This window comes from Myotis lucifugus, unplaced genomic scaffold, assembly GCF_000147115.1.
Source record: "Myotis lucifugus unplaced genomic scaffold, Myoluc2.0 scaffold_867, whole genome shotgun sequence".
Taxonomy (NCBI): domain Eukaryota; kingdom Metazoa; phylum Chordata; class Mammalia; order Chiroptera; family Vespertilionidae; genus Myotis; species Myotis lucifugus.
Genome location: NW_005871915.1, coordinates 113,425 through 120,980, shown reverse-complemented (window position 1 = coordinate 120,980; position 7,556 = coordinate 113,425). Strand labels below are relative to the sequence as shown.

The window sequence follows — 7,556 nt, the reverse complement described above, 5'->3', positions numbered from 1 at the left end:
TCAGATTCTTCTGAGAAAGTTTCTCTGAGGAGCAGTGCTGTTGTTACATGGAACAAGCCACCTTTGTCCTGGGTGTGAGTCTCAGATTCAGCTGAAATTTCTGCTTTCTAAGATTCCATCCACTGGACCTTTGGCTGAGGAAACCAGCACTTTGACTTGCACTCTAATTGGAGCTGTCAGGATTAAGTGACTTCCACGTTTAACTGAGGATGTGAGCAGAGAACTGGGAAGAGGAAGAGAGAAAAGTCAGGTCCTAAACTTATTTCCCTGCACACATATCCCTCCCCTGCTTCTGAAGAGTTTATGCTGCAGAGTAGACCTCAGTGTGCAGAACAGGAAACTGAGGCTCTGAGAAACTATTGGAAAAAAAGGATGGGACCTAGATTTCTGGGCTACAGAGGAGTCCAACACAGTCCAAGACAAATGGCCCCTGCCTAGTTCTTTACTCTCACTATGAGTCTCTTTATTATCTTTTTTATTTTAGTCCCAAGCAGTGATAAATGAATGATGGGGTGAGTAGAAGTAATGTCCATCTCCCTTTCTCCTATGACTTCTTTATATTTCCCAGGAAAATTATATCAGAGAAAGGAGCCAATTTTAGGATAAACTCACCCCTGTGAGGTGTCAAGGGGTCAAATTTGGGCCATTACCTGTCACTTTCAGCTCAATCACTGTATCACTGTAGTAGGAACCATGTTTGAATGCACAGTGATACTGCCACTGTCAAAGGGTCGAACATTGAGAAGTCTCAGGACCTCTATTTCCTTATGCATGACATTTTTCACAAGCTCTGTCCTACCTAAGTACTCCTACATGGATTTTCAGGCTTGTCCCTCCCATCCTAATACAATTTCATCACCTGGTAGGGAGGGACTGTGTCCAGCTCATTTTCATATCGTTAACACTTGAAAAAGGAAGAGGAAACAGGTTAGCTCAGCTTCACCACCCAGCATTCCCACAAAGGGTTCATAGGGCATCTGGACTTGGAATGTTCCTGAAAAGAGAACAGAGGTTGAGTCAGGATAGCAGGGGAGGGATATGTGTGCGGGAAAATAAGCTTAGGACCTGACTTTTCTCTCTTCCTCTTCCCAGGATTTGGACAGATGAAGGGGGGTTGATTACACACATAATTGGCTATTTCTATCTTAACGAAGTTCTGGGATAAAGATCTGAAAATAGTTGCTGGATCTTGGGGAGAGTTGGGTCTATTTTCTGACCTGAAGATATACACAGCACTATGGAGAAGTAGGATATATTGGATATATGAAATGTAGGTCAGGCTAACATGAAGCAAGCAAAGACTTAGGGCACAAATTTAGAGGATGCACTCACTTTGGTGCTATAAGTTCAAGGTTGGCAACATCCTGAGAGGAAGTACCTCTTTACAATTTGGGCCCTAGATTCCTTACTTAACTCACCTGTGGGGAGGACCGGAGGAATGTGACTGCAGGAGTTGAGGAATACATTGGCTAACTCCTTCGGCTCAGGGACTGACCTTGTCCCTAGAATGGAGGGATCACACAGGAACTCTGACGGCTCTAGATACATAGTTGGATAACTGTGTTGAGAAAGAATCTGAAGCAGCTCAGTGGTAAAGATGTTTGAGACTCATTAATATTGTTTGCTATGAACCTGAGATGAGAAAAGCAGGGCATATAAGCTAATTTTTTAAAAATATATTTTATTGATTTTTTACAGAGAGGAAGGGAGAGAGATAGAGAGTTAGAAACATCGATGAGAGAGAAACATCGATCAGCTGCCTCCTGCACATCTCCTACTGGGGATGTGCCCGCAACCCAGGTGCATGCCCTTGACCAGAATCGAACCTGGGACCTTTCAGTCCGCAGGCCGACGCTCTATCCACTGAGCCAAACCGGTTTCGGCCATATAAGCTAATTTTTAAAAATCTTCTAAGAAATTATGCTTCTTTATCACCATCTGGGCTCATTTATCACCATCTGGGCTCATTTACTTTCTCTCAATCTTTGCCCTACCACATGCCCATTTATACTCAGGTACACACACACACACACACACACACACACACACACACACACACATAGTCCAGCAGGCCTGGATCAGGAGATATGAGTAAAATGGCCTAGTATACTGCCTAATAAGTGTAATAAACTGAATTTCTTTAGTTTTTCTAGGATCTCATAGCATTTATTTTTTGTTAAACTTTTCCTTCTGGCTTCTCTTCCGTTTCCTTTTTCCTTCCACATACATATCAGAGGCTAATATAAGGATTCCTACCTACATCTAATTCGAGCATTTGGAGGCAATGTAGAGTGAGATGAGGCTGCCATGATAAATTTAGAGACCGGCTGCCTCCTCAGGTGACTGAGATAGGGTGATCCCAAGGCTTTGTGCTGACACATTGGAAAAGGAGGAAAACGCTGTAATGAGAACAGAGATAAAAAGATTTCTGAGACTTAAGTCAAGGGGCAGAGAAAGGAAGGCATTCAGGAATCTCACTCTTGGAGAGGTAAGGGGCATATCTTATCTGTGTGAGGTGAGGGGCAGAATAAGACTCATGCTCCTTTTTTTCTAAAAGTTTGGGGACTTTTGATTTTTAGGACTTTGCAGGTCATTCATGGCTCCAGATACCTTGCACATCCTAATGACTCATGTACATGTTCTGTACATAATGTCTTGTGACTCAGTGGCAGGACCTTGCTTCTAGAGAGGGACCAGGAGCTTAGGGACCCCTGTACCTTGGATAAACAGAAAAAGCAGGTGGCTTCTATCACTCTCTCCTTCCCCCAGACTGGTCAACACTGACTTCTGATGTCCCATTCTATAACATGTAAATTAGTAGTAGTAGTGAGGAAGGGCTGTAACACACCTCAACAACCACTTCAGCTTGGAATTTTGTGGCCATGGCTATAAAATTAGCTGTCCAGCACCCTGGTCTCAGAGATCCTACTGCTCAGGGGGTCTCTAGGAAGGGCTGGCCCAAAGAATGGAGGGGAAGACATTCTCTTTAGGGGGAGGGGGGAGATATGCTGTATATGTGGCAGAATGGATCCTGAGCAGGTAGAGGCATGTGGTATATAATCTTGCAGGGTCTGAAGAACCATGGAAACAACTGCAGAGATGAAGTATTTATTACTTCTCCATGGACTAGGCAGCACTTCTCAACCTTCTAAATGTAAAAGCACACAGAGAGAACATGATGCTGTTCATTGGGCTCACAGTAGTAAACTGCCAGAGGATTAGGCTATATGGGCTTCATGGGGGAAATAGTGAAATATTCTCCATATTGTACAAGATAAATGAAATAGGATTTATTAAGAAATATGTTACATATAAATTTAGAAGGAATAGAACCAAGAATCTTAAGTTTTTATAATTTTCAAACTTGCTTTAATAAATATAGCTTTCTATAAAAATATTTTATAAGAGTTTATTTGATCTAAACTGACAAAGTATACAGGGAGCAAGATCTCAAATGCTCCCTAGAATAATAGTTTTGCAGCTTCTTTTATGCATTTGAAACTAAGAAGAGAAGTAAGGAAGATTTCATGGAGGTGACAGAAAGCAAGGCAGGGATTGGATTACAGAGTAGCTACCAAGATTATCTGCTCTCATGAGATTGGGATGGCTTATTTCAGAGGTGTGTGAGATACATTAATAGATTTTGAAAAATATCCATTATTATGAATAAATATAGCTTTTTGATTTCCAATTGTATACTTTAAATAATTATAGATACTTATCAATGTTCAATCATAATTCTTTTTTTTAAATATATTTTATTGATTTTTTACAGAGAGGAAGGGAGAGAGATAGTTAGAAACATCGATGAGAGAGAAACATCGATCAGCCGCCTCCTGCACATCTCCCACTGGGGATGTGCCCGCAACCCAGGTACATGCCCTTGACCGGAATCGAACCTGGGACCTTCAAGTCCACAGGCCGACGCTCTATCCACTGAGCCAAACCGGTTTCGGCTCAATCATAATTCTTAATGATGTTTTCAATTTCTTTAGAGTCACCATTGGTAAGATATTTTAGTTGCATAAGTAGGTAATATAAATTTTAAAATCTTTTTTAAAAATATATTTTATTAATTTTTTACAGAGAGGAAGGGAGAGGGATAGTTAGAAACAGTGATCAGCTGCCTCCTGCACACCCCCTATTGGGGATATGCCTGCAACCAAGGTACATGCCCTTGACTGGAATCGAACCTGGGACCCTTCAGTCCACTGGCCGACGCTCTATCCACTGAGCCAAACCAGTTAGGACTTAAAATCTTTTTCATTCGCGTTCTTTTAAATTGTATTTAAAGGACCTGACAGCTCTTTCTTTTTTTTATTAACAAATATGTTGAAATTTCTTGTAAAAATTTAAGTGGATTTAAAATCCAACTGAATTATTTTTTGTCCACTCTTTCAAAATAAAGAGTTTTAATTTGCAGAATGTGCATGAAATGTTGAGATAATCACTTTGCAGTTAGTTTGCACATATCAACTACAAATTGATAAAAAATATCCATATAAGTAAGGAGAGAGTTGGGGTGCTGCTCCTTTGAAAACCCAGGGATCCCTGCCTAGCCTCTCTTTCTCCAATCCACTCCAGGTAGGGCACATTTGGGCACCTTGAGCACCTGTATTTTGAATTCTTCTAGTTTTTCTATGGGGTCTTTTCCTGAAGGGCAGCAGCATTCAGTGCAGGTGGCTAAAAACCAAATTTACGCAGTTACTCAAGCAGAGTGTGTAGTTGCTGTCACCAGAGGTTGTCAGAAGCTGCACTTCCAATTTTCTGCTCATCTTGCAAAGCCATCTGAAGGATCCATCTTATGGAAAGACTAGTATAAGATGTGTTCAAGGATGAAGCATGAAGTGCTAATGGTATCTGTACTGGTACATGGTACCTTCAACTAAGTGGGGCCTGTTTCCAAATCCCTTGAAAGTGTAGGAAAGGACAATTAGGGACAAAATTTTATGGTAACTATCTCACTTGCACAAGAGAAACTTACCTGGTTTCTGCCTCCCCTACAGGACAGAGCCAGCTTCCCACCAATGACAGAGAGGAGACACTGTGGAAACAATGCAGAGACTTAAGAAGCTGTTGAGAGACCTGATAGAGAAGGTGGGAAGGATCTTAGCAGAGTTCCAGGCTGTTAGTGCTGAGCCATTCAAATAGCTACATCTTGACTAAAATATTTTTTATAGAAACTCACTGAAAAATTAAAATGCCCAATACAACTTTTCTAATAGTTCCTTTGTACTTCTTCCACATCATACATAATATATTTATAGTAAAACTCCCAAAATGTGGTTTTGAAGAAAGTAAAACAGGAACAAGACTTCTTGCTCTATAAAGTCTCAGGGGGAAGTGGGAGATCATGTGGCAGTTAGAGGTCCTCTCAGGCAATTCTCAAGGAACAGCACACCAGTTGCAGTTAGGGGCCCTACTTTCTAAGAGCAGGTGTTTAGAGTACTTTGCCAGCTGCCAATCACACTTTGTTGGATCAGTCTGATGTTCTTGCTAATTCCTTCAGGGAATTCACTTGGTCCACCATGGCTACTTCCTCAGGCTACACTGAAATCACCAGCTAGTGATTTCATTTTGCTATCCACCTCCCCACCACCATTCAGTATTTGTTACTTTCTTCTCTGAAAGTGACAATCCTGGCTGTTGATCTTTAATATATTTATATTTTTGATCAACCCCTCTGTATGAAGCCAATTTCTCACCTCTGTTTCTACCCTTTCTCCTACATGAATGCCCCCTCAACCCTCTCCAGCACTATGCTGGGCATTCCCTCCCCATGGACCCCTCCTTACCTTGTGTAGGTTCTGGCATGTCCTACCCCATTCCTCACTGTGTTCTGGCTCTGACACTCATTGGAGAGCTACCTCCCCCCATGGATTTTCACCTCCCCCATATCAGGCTGCCTGCATGGGCTGGTATCCCTTCCCTGCTTGGGCTCTGATCCCCTGCTGGGGCCACCTCAGTTTCCAGTCTATGCCCAGTCTGCTCTGATTGCCAGCACAGATGTTGACTTTGCTCTGCCTACCTGAACAGTTTAGAACTGGGTTGTTTAGGAAGGGAAGGAAGAGAGAGAGAGAGAGAGAGAGAGAAAGAAAAGGAATGGACGGCTATTCCTTGTGTGTTTTATAAATATATTTTTATTGATTTCAGAGAGGAAGGAAGGGGGAGAGAGAAATAGAAACATCATTGATGAGAAATAATCATTGATTGACTGCCCCCTGCATGCCCCACACTGGGGATTCAGCCCACATCCTGGGCATGTGCCCTGACTGGGAATCAAACCTTGAACTCCTGGTTCATAGGTTGATGCTCAACCACTGAGCCATGCTGCTCAGGCAATCCCTGTGTTTTTAAATTAAAAGAAAGACAACTGTGAAAGATGTAATGGGAATTTATCCTCTTCAACCCATTTTAAGAATGAGTTCATGTGGGATTTGAGGGTATGAACATTCATCTCATTGACACTACTCATATATGAGTATCTTGAAGAGTCTTTTTTCACCCTCAAGTGTATGTACACTTAATTGTGAAGACCACTGATATAGGTGTTACAGATTAAGTAATAGAGTGCAAATACATAGGAAGAGATTTCCTAGCTCAGAATCCTAGTAAACTGACCCCATATCTATTAATTACATAATTATTTTACTCTAGCCTCTACAGTTCTACCCACCTATCCCTCCTTTGTCCTTTTTCTTCCCACTTTCCTATCAAGAAGCATAGCTCACTCCCAGCTGGTATGCCTTAGTGGTTGAGCATCAACCCATGCATCAAGAGGTCTCTGGTTCAATTCCCTGTCAGGCCACATGCCTAGGTTTCAGGTTTGATACCTGGTTGGGGTTGTGCAGGAGACAGCAGATCAATGTTTTTCTCTCACCGGTGTTTCTATCTCTCACTTCCTCTCTCTCTCAAATCAATAAAAACATTAAAAAAAAGCACAGCTCTCTCTCCATCCACACCTCCTCTGTGCAGTAGAATCTTTCACAGAACAATAACTTGGTCTTTTCATCAAACTGCCTCCTCCTCCAACTTTGGTACTGACCCCCTCCATAGGCAGGGGCTCCAGACTTACCTCTGCCTCTGCTGTGAGACTGGGTCTCCCATGATCTGAGGTAGCTCTGGTTAGAGACGTTTCTCTCTGAAGCTCAGGGCTGGGAGCTGGAGGTGGTCTGGGTCAGAGGAAGGATGTCCAGAGGTGCTGAAAGGAAAGGGACCTCATGAGACTGAGATACATTCTGTGATAGAATTTGGACACGGGCTGGGACTGTATGTGTGGCTTATGTAAAGTGGAAACAAGTTCAAAGTTTCACAAAGCAATATTATGAGTGCTTTTTATTATTTCTGTAATATGAAACTGATAACCAGATATGTATCTTGGTAATGGTCATGAGCACAAGGAGCATATAACTAAGAAGATTGTTTGCCTATAAATTAATGATTAACATCAGCAACTGAATCTGAAAGCTTTCTGGCACTCACACTAGTACTAGTTTCCTTGAACATGCTCCACATCTACTTTCAGACCTTTTCCTTCTTCTCAAACCTCCTGTCTC

At 42.0% G+C, this 7,556-nt stretch overlaps 1 pseudogene; it reads right to left on the bottom strand.

Moving 5' to 3' along the window:
- Positions 1-5,814, bottom strand: part of LOC111824065 — a 10,691-nt pseudogene extending 4,877 nt beyond the window's left edge.
- Between the last annotated feature and the right edge of the window lie 1,742 nt (positions 5,815-7,556).